Genomic DNA, 17552 nt, shown 5'->3' on the forward strand with positions numbered 1-17552 from the left:
ATAATACTACATAGATGTTATTTATAATATGCTTATGCTAAATTATGCATTAATATAGTTTTCATGTTTTCTAATATTTGAGTAAAAATATTTTTACTAGAATAATTTATAGTGTAATCTTAATTTTGTCATGCCCAATACTGTATATCAAACCCACAGGATATTCTCTGTTGAATTCACAAACTTGTGTTATGTTTTTATAAAAATAATTTCATATTTTTATTTTAATAATTATTTAATTTAACTTATTTATTTATGCATTTTTTGGCCATGCCATGTGGCATATGGGATCTTAGGTCCCCGGCCAGTGCCCCCTGCAGTGGAAGTTTGGAGTCAACCACTGGACCACCAGGGAAGTTCCAACAATTATTATTTTAAATATCTTCATCTTTTTCAATTTTATGTGAGAATGTGTCTAATCAAGCATAATTTCTTATTTTAAAATATAAGCTCAAGTCAAATGTTAGTGTCAAGGCAAAAATATTTTCCTTTACCTATGACTAATTATTATTTAATTCATTCTATTTGTGATAGATACCTATAAAGCAATTCAGAAGTTTTCTAGATTGACTCTAAATAAGATAGGTTAGTGGAATGTAGAGCTGAATGTAGTGCTCTTTTAGACATTGTATTTTCATAAAATCTGTGAATGAATTTTGGATTATTTCACATGAGAGATTTATGATACTTTGTTATGGTTCTACCCATTTCATAATAGTCGGGTAGCTATTGGAATGCTTACATCATTAAAGAAAAAGGAACACCATTTGTTTTCTTTTCAAAAGGTATAAACAATTTTTGGACATGAAGCATGCAAATACTTGAACTATAAATGGAATTTAAATTAGAAAAAGAACACTGTTCTAGTTGGTTTTTTTGGTTTGTTTATTGCTAAATAGACTTTTTTTGTGTGTGTCTCAAAAGCAGAACATTGAAAACTCATTGGAATTTAGGTACACTTCCATCCATATGCCTTTAAACTTTCAAAAGTGTTTTAGACAGAGACCTACATGTGCTATAATCTGTAGACTTTTTCAACAGCAAAGCTCTTGGTTGGGGAGTCTCAGCTGATCAGAGAGAGAAAAATCTTCAAGGGATCAAAATATACATGGGAATGAACTCAAACTATGTCAAAGCTTCTAGCTACAGAAGGGAACTACACATTTACTGATCAGCAATCATGTGCACGATTGGGCCTGAGAAATTCAAAAGACAATAAAGCACAGAGCCCTTCCCACCAGCTTGCAGAGGAAAATCTATTTACTCAACAGAAGAAATGCCACAAATGCTGAAACAGAGGCAGAAGCTAAGTGTAAAGGGATTCAGCTGACTGAAACTTCTCCACACTCTAGAAAAATTCTGTCAGAGATGCAGACTCCCAAGAACTCATTTTCCATCCACTCTCTGGAGCTGGGTGAGAAACTATAGAATGCCTTAGCAAAGAATTAGAGCAGATTGTATCAGTGAGGTGTGGCTGACTGTGAAATGCTCTCAGTAATGCAACCCGGGTCTGCAGTAATGGTGTTAACAAAAAGCTAGAGCAGGTTACCCTAGCTTCCACCATTTTTTTTTCTTGTTTCCAAATCTGGTAGAATTAAGTCTAAATCTTAATAAATAAGATTTATATATTAAGTCTGTTTTCAATATTGGCTTAAATATCATTAATTAACAAAATATAATGCCATCAAGATTTTTGAGAAAACTCTCTTAGCCTTGCGTTAGTAAGAACACTTTCATTGCAGTCGCTAAACCTCCAAGTTGGATAACACTTTTTAGTAAGAGCCTTAGGCTCACATCAACACTGAAAGGACAGGAGGCAGGCTGGGGGTCAGTGCCCTCAGGCATCTTAGTTGCTCCCTCTCTGGGCTTCTGTTGCTAGGCGCTCACAAAAAGAATAATGGGGGGGCTATTGTAAGGGTGTTTTACCCCTTGCCCTTCTTAAGCTCCTGTTTCTCTGGTTCTGAAAATAAGTGACTATTTGGAAGCAGCCTACAAAGAGGCCAACAGAGGTTTCCACATGCTTCCATCTAGTTTATATCCCTGGGCAAAGACTTTTAAGGTAAGAGCTACCAAGGATTTTTTCTAAATTAACATTCTGCTTGAAAGAATTTTTTTAAACAGAAGTTTGCTACTGTTGCCTCTAATGAGATTACAGGTCTATTTTAAGTATTAATAGTGTTAGTATTTGTGGAACATATAATAAATTTATTTTTTAAAGCATCAATTTTCCTTTAAAAATATGTGGCATTTATCATAAGCCAGTAGGAGCTTGTGTAGAGAAAAACTTTTTGGCAGAAATTAACAATATATATGAAAACAGCCTGAAAAAAAAGCATTTATGTTGAAAACTGTTATCATGTTATTATTGCTTATGGCACAATTATTTAGCTATTTCTTTAATTGAGAGACTAAATCAACTACTAAATCAATAGACTTTGTACTGTGAAACTGTTAGTCTTTCAGACAGTAGAATGTTGCGGCTTTAATTTTACAGATATTCTGATTGCTCTGGATATAGAAACCTTGGAGAAGGATGTTTGGTGCATTTGCAAATTTGACTGCTTTCTTTTGTTTTGAAACCAAGCTCTGTGTTAACTATTTAAACCAGTTTTCTAATATAACAGAAATTGGCCTTTGTGTGTCAACAAAAACTAAGAATCTAACTTAATATATGAGATCAGGGTAACCTGGAAAGAGGGCAAAGCCTCAGAGTTAAAGGACCTGGGTTCACATGGCGGTTCTGTCACTTTTCAGCTGCCGTGCCTTGGGTGGTTACTTGACTTCTTGGTAAAATGGGGATTATGAGTCACATATCAGTGGTTGTTAGAGAAATAAAACAACACAGTTTATGTGCCACTTAAGATAATGCTTAGCACAGAGTCAGTGCGTACTAAGCTAACAATTATTACAATTATCAGAAGTTAAATCAGCATTAATCTTTGGCATAAGAAGGAAAAACAAAATTTATGTGTCCAACAAAAATTTATAAAACAGATGAACCACACAGAAGGCTTTCTGGTGCTTTGAGTAAGAATAATCCTTCCTTGAAGATCAAAGGAATTCACCAATAGGTGGTCGAAGCTCTTACTTTGTCAAGAGTAGAGAGAATATAACGGAAATTAAGCATAGGGTTGATAAAATATAGCTCTGGTTTCTTGATATAGTAACATCCCAACTTTGACCAGTATATTACTTTACATTGTATAAAAAGTCTCATGTGCACTGACCCATGTAATCATCGGAAGGAGGATACAGATGAGATAACTGAAGCTTAGCAGGATCGAGGGACATGTCTAAGATCATACCAGCAGTCCATGACAGAGCAAGGATGAGAAAGAAGATCTCAGGTTCAAACCTGAGATTATTCGCCATGCTGCCTTCTTTCTACACTGCACTGCCTATGGTTCTAAAAGAAATAGTTAAAGAATTTGGAGAGAAGGGGTCCACGAAAATATGAGAAAAACTATGTGCTTTGTTAGGGTAGATGTTTTTGGAAGAGAGATTTATCTACTGGGATTTAGGAGCAGAAGTACTGATAAACTTAAGGGAAAGTCATTTCTTGACTGCTTCAATGCAAATCCAGAGAGTCCCTTTGCCTATAGTCATAGGAATGTTTTGAATGGATAATTCCCTTATTTCTTCAGTTTAACCAGCGATACACAGATGTGCATACTCTAAGCTAAGCAATGAACTGTAACTGCCTATGGAGACAATTTCTTAATTTTATTGGTGTGTGTGCTAATATCTAGTTAAAGTTTAAATTCCAATCTGGCAAAACCGCATTTGTAAAGTTGAAACAAACACATTTGTAACATATTTCTTAAGTTTAGGAATTGTTTATTCAAAGGTATTAAGTGATCTAAGGTAATGTGGCTGTTTTCTAGTTAGGACATACAATATCTTCAAAACTTGAGAATTACTGTTAGATGTACTTGTTTTGTTAAAATGATTTCTTTCTAACTGTAAAAGCAAGTGTTCTCATTTTGTGTAAATGCTTCTGTGTGTATGAATGAGTTATATGTCTTTTCTTTCTTTTTTTTTTTAATGAAGGCTTGAGACAAGAATGTTGAAGCTGTTTTGTGTTTGTCAAAGTTGCCATTGGTGAATGTAAGATGTCTTTTTTTTTACTCTATTGTTTCTCTGTTTTATTTTTATTGAGATATAATTGACATAACATTGTATTAGTTTCAGGTGTACAACATAATGATTCAATATATGTAAATATTGTGACAACCAACACAGTAAGTCTAGTTAACATCTGTGACCACATGTAGTTACAATATTTTTTCTTGTGATAAGGACTTTTAAGATCTCTCTTAGCAAATTTCAAATATACAATACAGTATTATTAACTATAGTCACTGTGTTGAACATAATATCCCCAGCACCTACTTATTTTATAACTGGAAGTTTGTACCTTTTATACCCTTCAACTATGCCATGCCCCTCCCATGCCCCCTTATGGCATTCGCCAATCTGTTCTTTCTCTCTGAGTTCAGGGTTTGGTTTGGTTGTTGTTTTTTTTTTTTTTTTTTAGATTTCACAAATAAGTGAGATCATACAGTATTTGTCTCTCTCTGTTTGACTTATTTCACTTAGCATAATACACTTAGAGTCATTCCATGTTGTCACAAATGGCAGGATTCCCTTCCTTTTTATGGCTAAATAATATTCCATTGTGTATATCATATATAGAACTTTGCATGGTATTTCCTAATCTATTAGTTTTTTTAACATTTTTATTGGAGTATAACTGCTTTACAATGTTGTGTTAGTTTCTGCTGTATAACAAAGTGAATCAGCTATACATACACATATATCCCCATATCCTCTCCCTCTTGCATCTCCCTCCCACCCTCCCTATCCCACCCCTCTAGGTGGTCACAAAGCACTGAGCTGATCTCCCTGTGCTATGTGGCTGCTTCCCACTAGCTATTTTACATTTGGTAGTGTATATATGTCCATGTCACTCTCTTACTTTGTCCCAGCTTACCCTTCCCCCTCCCCATATCCTCAAGTCCATTCTCTAGGAGGCCTGCATCTGTATTCCCATCTTGTACCTAGGTTCTTCATGACCATTTCTTTTGTTTGTTTTTTAGATTCCATATATATGTGTTAGCATACAGTATTTGTTTGTCATACTGTCCTGATTACTGTAGATTTGTAGTACAGTCTGAAGTAAGGGAGCCTGATTTTTGTTCTAGATCTGTGAAAAATGCCATTGATAGTTTGATAGGGATTGCACTGAATCGGTAGATTGCTTTGGGTGGTACAGTCATTTTCACAATGTTGATTCTTCCAATCCAAGAACAGGTTATATCTCTCCATCTATTTGTATCATCTTTAATTTCTTTCATTAGTGTCTTATAGTTTTCTGCATACAGATCGTTTGTCTTCTAAGGTAGGTTTAATCCTAGGAATTTTATTCTTTTTGTTGCAATGGTAAATGGGAGTATTTCCTTAGTTTCTCTTTCAGATTTTTCATCATTAGTGTATAGGACTGCAAGCAATTTCTGTGCATTAATTTTGTATCCTGCTACTTTATCAAATTCATTGATTAGCTCTAGTAGTTTTCTGGTGGCATCTTTAGGATTCTCTATGTATAGTATCATGTCATCTGCAAACAGTGACAGTTTTACTTCTTTTCCAATTTCAATTCCTTTTATTTCTATTTCTTCTCCAATTGCTGTGGCAAAAACTTCCAAAACTATGTTGAATAATAGTGGTGAGAGTGGGCAACCTTGTCTTGTTCCTGATCTTAGTGGAAATGGCTTCAGTTTTTCACCATTGAGGACAGTGTTGGCTGTGGGTTTGTCATATATGGCCTTTATTATGTTGAGGTAGGTTCCCTCTATGCCCACTTTCTGGAGAGTTTTTACCATAAATGGATGTTGAATTTAGTCAAAAGTTTTTCTGCATCTATTGAGATGATCATATGGTTTTTATCCTTCAATTTGTTAATGTGGTTTATCAGATTGATTGATTTGTGAATACTGAAGAATCCTTGCATTCCTAGGGTAAACCCCACTTGATCATGGTGCATGATCCTTTTAATGTGCTGTTGGATTCTATTTGCTAGTATTTTGTTGAGGATTTTTGCATCTATGTTCATCAGTGATATTGGCCTGTAGTTTTCTTTCTTTGTGACATCTTTGTTTGGTTTTGGTATCAGGGTGATGGTGGCCTCATAGAATGAGTTTGGGAGTGTTCCTCCCTCTGCTATATTTTGGAAGAGTTTGAGAAGGATAGGTGTTAGCTCCTCTCCAAATGTTTGATAGAAATCGCCTGTGAAGCCATCTGGTCCTGAGCTTTTGTTTGTTGGAAGATTTTTAATCACAGTTTCAAATTCAGTGCTTGTGATTGGTCTGTTTATATTGTCTATTTCTTCCTGGTTCAGTCTTGAAAGGTTGTGCTTTCTAAGAATTTGTTCATTTCTTCCAGATTGTCCATTTTACTGGCATATAGTTGCTCGCAGTAGTCTCTCATGATCCTTTGCATTTCTGCAGTGTCAGTTGTTACTTCTCCTTTTTCATTTCTAATTCTGTTGATTTGAGTCTTCTCCCTTTTTTTCTTGATGGGCCTGTCTAATGGTTTATCAATTTTGTTTATCTTCTCAAAGAACCAACTTTTAGATTTCTCGATCTTTGCTATCATTTCTTTCATTTCTTTTTCATTTATTTCTGATCTGATCTTTGTGATTTCTTTCCTTCTGCTAACTTTGGGGGGTTTGTTTTGTTTTTCTGTCTCTAATTGCTTTAGGTGTAAGGTTTGGTTGTTTATTTGAGATTTTTGTTGTTTCTTGAGGTAAGTTTGTATTGCTATAAACTTCCTCTTAAAACTGCTTTTGCCACATCTCATAGGTTTTAGGTCACTGTGTTTTCATTGTCATTTGTTTCTAGGTATTTTTTCATTTCCTCTTTGATTTCTTCAGTGGTCTCTTGCTTATTTCGTAGCGTATTGTTTACTCTCCATGTGTTTGCATTTTTTACAGTTTTTTTCCTGTAATTGATATCTAGTCTCATAGCATTGTGGTCAGAAAAGATACTTGATATGATTTCAATTTTCTTAAATTTACCAAGGCTCGATTTGTGACCTAAGATAAGATCTATCCTGGAGAATGTTCCGTGAGCACTTGTGAAGAAAGTGTATTCTGTTGTTTATGAATGGAATGTCCTATAAATATTAAGTCCATCTTGTTTAATGTGTCATTTAAAGCTTGTGTTTCCTTATATATTTGCATTTTGGATGATCTGTCCATTGGTGAAAGTGTGGTGTTAAAGTCCCCGACTACAATAGTGTTACTGTTGATTTCCTCTTTTATGGCTGTTAGCATTTGCCTTATATATTGAGGTGCTTCTAAATTGGGGATATAAATATTTACAATTGTCTTATCTTCTTTTTGGTTTATCCCTTGATCATTATGTAGTGTCACTCTTTGTCTCCTGTAATAGTCTTTATTTTAATGTCTATTTTGTCTGATATGAGAATTGCTACTCTAGCTTTCTTTTGATTTCTATCTGCATGGAATATCTTTTTCCATCCCCTCACTTTCAGTCTGTATGTGTCTCTAGGTCTGAAGTGGGTCTCTTGTAGACAGCATAATACAGGTCCTGTTTTGGATCCATTCAGCCAGTCTATGTCTTTTGGTTGGAGCATTTAATCCATTTACATTCAAGGTAATTATCAATATGTATGTTCCTATTATCATTTTCTTAATTGTTTTTGTTTTGTTTTTGTAGGTCTTTTCCTTCTCTTGTGTTTCCTGCGTAGAGAAGTTCTTTTAGCATTTGTTGTAAAGCTGGTTTGGTGGTGATGTATTCTCTTAACTTTTGCTCATATGTAAAGGTTTTAATTTCTCCATCGGATCTAAAGAAGATCCTTGTTGGGTAGAGTAATCTTGGTTGTACATTTTTCCCTTTCATCACTTTAAATATGCCCTGCCACTCCCTTCTGGCTTGCAGAGTTTCTGCTGAAACATCAGCTGTTAACCTTATGGGGAGTCCCTTGTATGTTATTTGTTGCTTTTCCCTTGCTGCTTTTAATATTTTTTCTTTGTATTTAATTTTTGATAGTTTGATTAATATGTGTCTTGGCGTGTTTCTCCTTGGATTTGTCCTGTATGGGACTCTGTGCTTCCTGGACTTGATTAACTATTTTTTTTCCCATCTTAGGGAAATTTTCAACTATAATCTCTTCAAATATTTTCCCGGACACTTTCTTTTTCTCTTCTTCTTTGGGACCCCTATAATTCGAATGTTGGTGCGTTTAATGTTGTCCCAGAGGTCTCTGAGACTGTCCTCTGTTCTTTTCATTCTTTTTTCTTTATTTTGCTGTGCAGCAGTTATTTCCACTATTTTATCTTCCGCCTCACTTATCCGTTCTTCTGCCTCAGTTATTCTGCTATTGATTCCTTCTAGAGAATTTTTAATTTCATTTATTGTGTTATTCATCATTGTTTGTTTGGTTTTCAGTTCTTCTAGGTCCTTGTTAAACGTTTCTTGTATTTTCTCCATTCTATTTCCAAGATTTTGGATCATCTTTACTATCAATTACTCTAAATTCTTTTTCAGGTAGACTGCCTAGTTCCTCTTCAGTTTTTGGTCTGGTGGGTGGGTTTTTATCTTGTACCTTCACCTGCTGCTTATTTCTCTGTCTTCCCATTTAGCTTAACTTACTGTGTTTAGGGTCTCTTTTTCACATGCTGCAGGTTTTTAGTTCCCATTGTCTTTGGTGTCTGCCCTAAATAGGTAAGTTTGGTTCAGTGGCTTGTATAGGCTTCCTGGTAGAGGGGACTGGTGACTGTGTTCTGGTGGGTGGGGCTGGATCTTGTCTTTCTGGTGGGCAGGGCTGCATCCAGTGGTGTGTTTTGGGTTGTCTGTGACCTTAGTATGATTTAGGCAGACTCTCTGCTTATGGGTGGGGTTGTGTTCCTGTCTTGCTAGTTGTTTGGCATGGAGTGTCCAGCACTGGAGCCTGCTGGCCATTGGGTGGAGCTGGTTCTTAGCTTTGAGACAGAGATATCTCGGAGAGCTCTCGCCCACTGATATTACGTGAGGCTGGGAGGTCTCTGGTGGACCAATGTCCTGAACTTGGCTCTTCCACCTCAGAGGCTCAGGCCTGACATCAGGCCAGAGCACCAAGACCCAGTCAGCCACAGGGCTCAGAAGAAAAGGGAGAAAAAAAGTCAGAATAGTAAATAAATAAAATAAATAAAATGAAAAATAAATTATTAAAATAAAAAAGTAATTTAAAAAAGAGAGTAATCAAATGAATAAACAAATCCACCAATGATAATAAGTGCTAAAAATTATACTAAGATAAACATAAAAATCAGAAAGAAATCAGTCACAGATAGCACACCCCAAGTCTACAGTTGCTCCCAAAGTCCACTGCCTCAATTTGGGATGATTCATTGTCTATTCAGATATTCCACAGATGCAGGGTACATCAAGTTGATTGTGTGGATTTAATCTGCTGCTCCTGAGGCTGCTGGGAGAGATTTCCTTTTCTCTGTTCGCACAGCTCCCAGGGTTCAGCTTTGGATTTGGCTCCGCCTCTGCGTGTAGGTCACCCTCAGGCTTCTGCTCCAGACAGGACGGGGTTAAAGCAGCAGCTGATTAGGTGGCTCTGGCTCACTCAGGCTGTGGGGATGGCGGGGTACTGTAGTTATAATTGGAATGTGGGGCGAGCCTGCGGTGGCAGAGGCCAGCAAGACATTACAACAGCCTGAGGTGCACTGTGTGTTCTCCCAGGGAAGTTGTCCCTGGATCACTGGACCCTGGCAGTGGCGGGCTACACAGGCTACTGCAGAGGTGTGGATAGTGACCTGGCTTGCACACAGGCTTCTTGGTGGCTGCAGCAGCAGTGTTAGCATTTCATGCCTGTCTCTGGGGTCCACGCTGATAGCCGTGGCTTGCACCCATTTCTGGAGCTCGTTTAGTCTGTGCTCTGCCTTCTGTGGGCAGACAGGGAAGGAATCCCCTCTGCTCACGCACCCCGAAACAATGGTCTCTTGCCTCTTAGGCAGGTCCAGCGTTTTTCCTGGACTCCCTCCTTGCTAGCTATGGTGCACTAGCCCCCTTCAGGCTGTGTTCACGCAGCCAACCCCAGTCCTCTCCCTGGGATCTGACCTCCGAAGCCCGAGCCTCAGCTCCCAGCCCCCGCCTGCCCCAGCGGGTGAGCAGACAAGCCTCTCGGGCTGGTGAGCGCTGGTTGGCACCGATCCTCTGTGCGGGAATCTCTCCACTTTGCCCTCCACACCCCTGTTGCTGTGCTCTCCTCCCTGGCTCTGAAGCTTCCCCCCGCCCACCCCCCGTCTCCACCAGTGAAGGGGCTCCTAGTGTGTGGAAACTTTTCCTCCTTCACAGCTCCCTCCCAGAGGTGCAGGTCCTGTTCCTATTTTTTGTCTCTGTTTTTTCTTTTTTCTTTTGCCCTCCCCAGGTACGTGGGGAGTTTCTTGTCTTTGGGGAAGTCTGAGGTCTTCTGCCAGCATTCAGTAGGTGTTCTGTATGAGTTGTTCCACCTGTAGATTTATTTTTGATGTATTTGTGGGGAGGAAGGTGATCTCCACGTCTTACTCCTCCGCCATGTTGAAGGCCCCTCCAAGATGTCTTATTCTAATCAGTTCTATTATTACTACTCTGATAATGGCTTTACTAGCATTGATTTATATTTTTATCCAGTTATATACTGTATACCTTCTTCAATGCCTTGTATTATTGCAAGTTGTATACTGAATCCATTTCTGCAGGTCTACTTTTCAACTTACAATTTTGCTTTTGGGAACTGAACAGTAATGATACAACTAATGAAGGAGCTAAGTATAGTAAGTTATGAATTACAATTGCTGAGAATGCTTCAGATGAATATAAAGTGCTTTGTGAGCTATTTTTGTTCTGATTATAACACTGGTTTACAACCTCTGGTCATTTCCTAAATTTATTACTAATGAGAGTTTGTTAGCAGCTGGGATAGCTCTAAACTTAAGCTAAGCTTATTTAAATTAAGCTATTATATTAAGCCAATTTCCTGCTGCTTAAGAAATGTAAACCTTTCAGAAAACTTACTTTCATATTTTGGTTCTATATGTTATAATCACATTTCTATAGAATGACCATACTTCTTTAATTCCTCTAAGATAGAGGGATATTATTGGCTTTTCATTTTTATATTTTAAGTGAGTTTTGTCACAGTTAAAAAAAAACAACAAACAAAAACTGTTGGATTGCTACTCAGCTACTTATTTTATATATTTATAAAATAAATTATATATATATATATATATATATATATATATATATATATATCATGGTTAGTTAGTTGGAAACAGCACTTAACATTTTTTTCCAGTTTAATAAAATTAGAACAAATCTTCTAAGCTCTAAATTTTACTAAGATAGTTGTAAGAGAATGTGTATGAGGACAAAATTAGATATAGAAGGACTACTGACTCCATTTTACAGACCCGGGATTTTAGTCCTGATTCTAACAGCAAAATTTTCTCAGTGACCTACTGTATTTATTCTTTCATGTTGTAGGCATACTAAATTTTTAGTAAATATCAATTCAATTGAAGTTGACTTTTACCCTGAAGATCATCTCTGCTCTACAGATGAATGTAAATATTAGATTTGTTGTATTTGGTAAAAGAAAGATTGTACACTTAATATAAGAAAGTTCAACACACTGCTAAGAAGGGGTAAATTTTCTTGATTTAAAGCTTATTAAATTCTTTTTCTTGCACATAAAAAAATTAATGTGTAAATTACATACAATAAAATTCACAGCTCTTAAGTGATTTGACAGTTGTGTATAATCATTACTCACAACCCAAAGCAAAATGTAAAATATTTACATCATCTAAGAAAGATTTTTCATGTCCTTTTCCAATAAATCCTCCTACCCCCAGAAAAAACTACTGTCTGATTTCTACCACCATAAATTAGTGCTTCCTATTCTTGGATATCATATAGATAGAACTGTGTTCTCTACTATCTTTTCTGTCTCAGATCTCTCACTCAACATATTTATTTTGAGATTCACCCATGTTACTGCACATATCAGTACTTCATTCTTTTTTGTTGCATAGTAGTGTTCTACTGTATGAACATTTCAGTCTTCATTTATATCTTCTTCTCTTGATGGACATTTGGGTTGTTTCCAGTTTGGGGCTACTAATATGAATAAGGCTGCTCTGAATACTCTTGTACAGATCTTTTTGTTTTTATTTCTCTCAGGTAAATATCTCAATGTAAAATTCCTCTATCAAGGGTGAGATATATATTTAAACTTTATAATTGTCTCACAGCTCTAAAAATGGTAGTACCATTTCACACTTCTACTGGAAATATATGAGAGATCTGATTGCTTTACCCCCTTCCAACATTGGGTGTTGTCTTTTTGAATTTCAGTTCTTCTAATGGTAGTAAAATGGTATCTCATTATAGTTTTGTTTTGCTTTGCTCTGATAACAAAAAATGCTGGGTACCTTTGCATGTGTATATTAGCTATTTGTGTATCTTTTTTGTTATGTGTCTGTTCAAGGCTTTTGCCAACTTATTAATTGGATTATTTGTCTTTTTATTATTTACTTACAGGAATTCATTTTACATTCTGGATAGCTAATTTGTTCAAATATTTGAATTTCTACCATTTTTCTCCATTTTTCTACCATTTTTTTGCCATGGGGTCATGATGTAATAGCATTTTACATAGTATTCTTATTTAGTTATTTTTATTTTCATGTCTGTGAAGGACATTAGTCTGTGGTTTTGTTTTTATTGAAGTATTTGGTTTTGTAATATTTTGTACTAGTGTTTTCTGACCTCATGAATTGAGTTGGAATATATTACTTCCTTTTTTTAAAGAGCTCATGAAGACATGATATTTCTTCTTTAAATGTTTGATAGAACCTACTAGTGAAACCATCTGGGCCTGGAGTTTTCTTTGTTGGAAAGTTTATTATGAATGGGGCTTTTTAGATTTTTTTTTATGATTCTTTCTATCAATTTTAGTAAGTTTAAAAAAAATAATATATCTTTTTCATTTAAATTGTCAAACATATTGGCATGTGGGTCTTCTGGAGAAAAATCCTTTTAGGTTTTGCCTATTGTAGATATCTTTATTTCTCCTTTACTTTTATGGATATTTTTACTAGATAGATATAAAATTCTAAATTAACTGTTTTTTTTCCTTTGAGTACTTTAAAGATGTCATTCCACTGTCTTCTCTCATTCATTGTATTTAATGAAAATTCAACCATAATTGCTGTACCCTTTATATAATTGTGACTTTTTAGAAAAATTATTTGAGTGCTTTCAAAATGTTATTTGGTGTTTCAGGATTTTACCTACAGTATGTCCAGGCACAATTTCCTTCTCAGAGTTTTCTGAACTTCTTTAGTGTTTGGGTTAATGTGTTTCACCTATTTTGGAAAATTCTTATCTGTTATCTTTTAAATTTTTATCTTTTTTCCTAATCTCTTTCTTTTCTTCTTTTTCTTTTATTTATTCCTATTATATCTATGTTATACCATATGAAAATGTTCCACAGATATCAGGCACTGTTCCTTTTGTCTACACCTTTATCTTTTTTGTGTTTCAGTTTGGACAATTTATTTTTGACTTGTCTTCAAATTAGCCAGTTGTTTTCTTTGATAATTCCACAGTGCTATTAAGCTTACCAAATTAATTCTTTATTTCTGATATCATATTTTTTGTTTCTAGCATTTCCATTTTCTTTATAGTTTTTGTCTCTGCTGAAATTCCCTTTCAGACATGCTTCCCTCATTCTAGCAAAGTTAGGTTAAATTCTCTGTCTAATATCTGATATCTATCTAATATCTATCATCTAATATCTGAGCCTTTTCTGGATTTTTTTCTACTGATGTTTTCTTTCTTGACTATGGGTCACATTTTCTTGTTTCTTCATATGTCTCATAATTTTTGAGAGGCATTATGTGTAAAAGAACTGTAGTAAATAATATTTACCTCAGAGAAGGGCATACCTTTTCTCCTGTCAGGCCGCTAGCATGGGGGCTGAGTCACACCAATTTGTAGTGAGCTCGGTTTAATCTAAACCGAGTTGTTGCATCTTTTATTAGTTTTAACTCACTATAGTTTTTAAATACTTTGAGAGCGTGATCAGTATTTTCCTTTCAACTAAGCTTAAGATCTGAGTAGAAACAAAGCTCCAGAGAATCCTTTATTCTTTTCAATACAGAAAAAAGCTCTCTGAACTTTGTGTGTTATAAGTCCTAAAATTAAGGTTTACTATCATATGCTGTCTTGACATTTGAAACCCCAAGGGCTTCATATGGCCTAACCACAAGTTTCCTTCCCCACTCTGTTCCAGCGGATAAGGTCCCCTGGCCAAATAATTCTTCTTATCAAGGGGACCAGACACAGTTCCTGCTTTTCCCTGAGTAGTGGATTTCAGTTCTCTGCCAGCCTGTAGAATTACTCAAACAAGCCAATTGCATCCGCCAGTGAGAGCTGGGGGGGCAACCTATACCCTTAATATTACACAGCCTGCCTCTTACAGCTCCTGGCTCTTTGCTCTGTTCTCAAGTGCAACCCCTGTGTCGCCCTGCATGGTGTGTGGTGTCTTCCTTCCCAGCTCTGTGAGTATATGTATAAACTGCTACCAATCTCATTCATCCAGTATCGGGTGTCATGTGTTCAGCCACCCCCATAACCTTAGGGTGGGAATTCCTTCCTCACCAGTGAAGAGGAGATGATTAAAACACTGTGGGAGATCTCCTACTTTACAGTAAAAAATCTATTTTTTTCATCTCTGATGAGTTATCTTTCTTCCCCAGAACCACCCCGGATTTCTACACCGTGGAAGATATTTCTCAGACTTTTTGCCTTATCACCCGCCTTTGGGGGACCATTGAAGTGTGCTCAGTGAAGACCTGGCATGCCTCAAAGTTATTTCTTTTCTATTCTCTTGCCCTTTACCCAGCCTATGGAGGGTTATGGCAGTGACTTAGTGGAGACTAAGTTCTCCTCTGTTAGCCTCCTCTTGTCACTACCCCAGGGAAGGGATGGGGGCTGAGGCTGCTTGTACAAACCTTGTGAGTGTGGAAGCCTAAGCTCTCCATTCAGCCTTTGCAGGCAGGGACGGAGCAGCACCACAGTTCTTTCTGTGGTATTTTGTGCTAGTAGAGCAGTTATTGTCTAATAAGATTTCTGTCTTTCTAGGTTGACCGTTTTCTGGTCCTTTGGCTTTTCTTGGGTTTTTTACTGTTCATGCCATTGGTGTTTCTAGCTTGTCAAATTCTCCAGTACTCAGTCTGGGAGGTATGAGGCAAAAAGAAAATCCAGAGAACCCAATGCTGTGTTGTTCCTTGGGTCTCCTAGCCAATCTGCCTTCTTTTCTTCACCTTTCAGAGCCTTATGTTTGTTTTACATATAGTGTTCAGGATTTTTAGATGTACTTAGCAGGAGGGATAGGAAAAAGTATGTCTATTCCATAGTTCCAGAAGCAGAAGTCACTAATGATAATCACTCAATGACCAGACATAACTTTCATGAAGGTAAAGAAAATGTTATTTCTAAAATGTGCAAAAGAAATTAGTCTTAAAGACTTTTTAAATTAACTTTTTCAAGTGTATTGCTCTACTTAAATTGGAAATATAAAATAAGCAATAGTATAGTTTTGCATCCTACCAATATAAACATTTGCTTATGAAGGATATTTGGTCATCTTTTATCAATTTGTTCTTAATGTTCCTAATTATAGCATTAAAATTTTTATGTTAGTACAAAATATGTTGTGTTTTATCCTGACAAACTAATACATTTCTCTCATTTAATATTAAGAATTATATGACTCATTATACTTCCATATTCACTTTTCTACCAACCTACTTAGACCTAAATTTTACTCTTAATTTCAGTTTGTTGCACACCTGAGATTTTTCTGGCATAACTACTTTGTTATTACCCTTTCTTATACAGCTCTTAGACTTTGCTTTATAGTCCTCATGTGTCTGCAATGGTTTCAAAATAAACTGTTTCAAATATACTTTGAAAACAGATGAAGTAGAAACAATGGGCTTTCTGAGTTTTACTTAGGAAGGACTTGCAAGAGGTAATCTGATTGAAAGGGTTTTCTAGGAGACCTTTTGAAGCTGTATTCATAAAGGGAGTACTTGTGTTTATTTACATTGCTTTTTTTTTCTTTTGTGTGGCTATGAGTTGGGGAAATAGATCCTCCTCTCTAACCCCTGACAGGTGCTACTACGGATATATAGAAGTATATTCATTGTTTTATCCATTCATGTATTTGATAAATATTTATTGAATGCCTACCAAACACTGTTCTAGATGCCGGGGATGTAGCAGTCTTATACTGTCCTCGAGGTTCCAATCTAGCAAATGAAAGGAGCATATTATCTGTGCTGTCAAGGATAAGGCAAGGTCATCACTTACAATACTGCACAGGAATTGAAAAAGGCACCCAACCAAAAAGAATAAAAGAAAAAGGCACCCAACCAAAAAGAATAAAAAGTAAAGATTAGACTAAAAGCAAACTTATAAACACAACACTTCCCCTCTAATTCCATAAATTTGAACAAACAGAAATCATAATGTTATTAGCATTATCTCACTATATGTTTTAGCTGTGAAGTAAAATCTAAATATTGAGTTAAAAACAATAGAGAAAATGAATTTAAGATAATTTGAAAATTATTTTCTCTAGATTTTTGTAAACTTAGATGTTTACTATTTCTTTGGGGAGCATATTTTCAGATGGTGGAAAGAACCAGAATTGGACATACATATCTATAGATTACCAGTGTGTTACCCTAGGAGGTTATTTAATTTCTTTAAGCCTGATTTTCTCTCAGTAAAATGAGAGTTGGATACTTACTTGGCATGATTAGGAGAATTAAATAATACGCCAAATTTAACTTATTTAGCACATTGCTTAGCTCATCAAAATCACATATAAATATGTTTCAGTCCCTCCCCCAACCCTTTTACCATATGGTTATAACTCCCTTGGGTCCACATATAAACGTAACATGTTTTTAATACTTTCAACCAATATAAAATCGAAAAAAGCTTAGAGCATTGTTTTCTGCAATTATCTTTTGACAGTGACAATTTATGGAGAGGGGCTGTAGTGAAGTATTATTTTAGAAGTTTCATACTATTTTAAGAAAATAATAATTTCTCATGTAAGAAAGAAAGAAAGAAGCTGCTAAGAAGTCCTATTAATCTAGTGGAAGTTATTCCTTACTCTCAATATTTTACAAAGGATAATAACTCTTGCAGCCATAAAAATGGCTTTAAATAATACATGGCACCATCTACAAACCATGAAATCCTTAATCTAAGATTCTCTTTTAACTCATATTTATATTTTTGTTTCAACTTAATAACATCTTTGTTTTTTCTTATGATTAGAAGACTAAAATAATAATGTGTAATAAATTAAATAATAATACATTAGAGGGCTTCCCTGGTGGTGCAGTGGTTAAGAATCCACCTGCCAATGCAGGGGACACAGGTTCGAGCCCTGGTCCAGGAAGATCCCACATG

The sequence above is a fragment of the Mesoplodon densirostris genome, chromosome 1 (assembly GCF_025265405.1).
Source record: "Mesoplodon densirostris isolate mMesDen1 chromosome 1, mMesDen1 primary haplotype, whole genome shotgun sequence".
In the NCBI taxonomy this organism is placed as follows: domain Eukaryota; kingdom Metazoa; phylum Chordata; class Mammalia; order Artiodactyla; family Ziphiidae; genus Mesoplodon; species Mesoplodon densirostris.